Genomic DNA, 2,158 nt, shown 5'->3' on the forward strand with positions numbered 1-2,158 from the left:
ACAAGAATACCATTTGGGTGAGTTCCTTGGTTAGGCTTATGTTAGTATACCAATATATATGGAGCAGGCTACCTTATTATTTTTTAAAAGGCAAGAAAACTGGGGTTCACAGTTCCAGAAGAATAAGGTCCAAAAGGCACGGGATGCCTCCTGCTAGCACCCTTTAGGCAGTGTCCTGTCATGGCGGGAGCGTGGATAGATCTCTCTGTGTGGTCTCTCCCTCTCCTTCTCAGGGCCAACAGGATTCAGTTATGGGTGCTCCATCTTTTTTTTTTTTTTTTTTTTTTTTTTTTTTTTTTTTTTTTTTTTTGAGTAGGGGCTTGCTATATAGTTCAGGCTGCCCCTGAACTAATTATATAGCCCAGACTGGCCTCAAACTTGCAGCAATCCTCCTGCCTCAGCCTCCCAAGTGCTAGGATTACAGGCATGCACCACCATGCCCAGCTTCTGCTATGCTTTGTTGCTTGCCAGAGGTCAGAAATGTGCTTTGCGGTGGAAGATAGGGCTGGTGAGGAATGAGGGAAAGCACCCCCACTGTTTGGCAGGGCCAGGGCAGGCCCCAGTAGAAGTTTCCAGGAATAGATCGGCCTTCTGCGTCAGTGGATCTACACTCATTTGCCCCGTGATACCCTGGTCTACACCCTGTACAGATACTAGGAGGTTTTGTTGAAGGACGAATTGTGGCTGTGTTGTCCTTACCCATGCAGCAGAGCAACTGCGGGTGAAATGTCCCCCGCCTCCACAGCTGAAACAAGTAACCTTGTTGCTTCCTTTTCCTCCAGGCTGTGGATGAATAGCCTGAGCGATAGCGGCTGCCAAGGCAGCCCCTGTAGCTCTGAGGGGCCGATGTCTGCACAAATCCAAATTATCTCAGACAGCATAGCCAAGATTTGTTTATGGGCTCCTAACACCTCTTTACACCATTTATTTGTGTTTTCAAAGGCCAATTGTTGAACAATTCATTTGTTGACAATTCTCTGAATATTGACAATTCTCCCATTAGCCTGCAATAGACATGCCACAAAATCCTGAAAAGGTTCATCAGGACCCTGGCAGATGGAGGTCAGATCAAGGGACATCTCACACTTTGAAGACAGTTGGCTCCAAGCCCCTAGGGCGGCTATTTTAATTTGTTCATATACTTGCAATACAAAACTTAGTTGTTTATTTGTGATAGCAAAGGCACCTACTCTGGTTAACATATCTTTTGTAATGGCTATGTTTGAGGGTGTAGACTTGCTGCTTCTCACGATGCCCTCAGGCCATCTTTTGTATTCTCCTAATCCTTCTCAACAATCAAGATCTCTTTAGCACTGTCTTTGTAGTCTATAGCTTTACTGGAGCTTCCTATCTGGCCAAACTTACAAAATTTTAAATCATTCTGCTAGGCTCTTTGCTCTTGGTTCGTGACATAGATCTGGCTTAAAGGGGGCTGGAGATTTAGCTCAGCGGCACAGCGCCTGCCTGTCAAGCGCAAGGTCATAAGTTCGATTCCCGGTACCGGAAAAAAAAAACAAAAAAACAAACAACAACAACAAAAAGATCTGGCTTAAAGCGCTCAACAGTAGCCATGCCACTGCCTCAACAATAGACTGCCTTGAAATTTCTTCTGCCAGAGTAATTAGTCTGCTGCCCTTACTCTCAGTCTCAGGCAAAGTCTCTGAACACAGCAAAAGGCAGCAACTTTCTGCCGAGCCGTAACACACACTTTCTGGAGTCCAACAACCAATGCAGTCCTTCCTCCTAACAAAAACATCCCAAGCCTAGTGTTTGACGCCAGGATTTCTATCAGCCTCTGGTCTTCTGAGCTTTGACCAGAATCTCCCACACAGAACAGCCTAAGGTGTCCAACCTCTATTCTTTCGTGTGATGTCTCCAAACCTTTCAAAACTCTTCCCGCAAGCCATTCCCAAAGGCTCTTTTTTTTTCTTTGTGATACTGGGAATTGAACTCAGGACCTTGTGCTTGGCAGGTAGGTGCTGTGCCACTGAGCTATATCCCCAGCCCTCCCAAAGGCTCTTGGACCACATGATCATGTGTAGTCACAGCAATGGTCCCACTTCTCTGGTACCAAATTCTGTCTTAGTTACTTTTTTCTCATTGCTAAACCAAAATACCAGACACCCAGAATTAAGGAAGGAAAGGTGTATTTAGCTCA

The sequence above is a fragment of the Chinchilla lanigera genome, unplaced genomic scaffold (assembly GCF_000276665.1).
Source record: "Chinchilla lanigera isolate Chin_1 unplaced genomic scaffold, ChiLan1.0 scaffold00180, whole genome shotgun sequence".
Classification (NCBI taxonomy): Eukaryota; Metazoa; Chordata; class Mammalia; order Rodentia; family Chinchillidae; genus Chinchilla; species Chinchilla lanigera.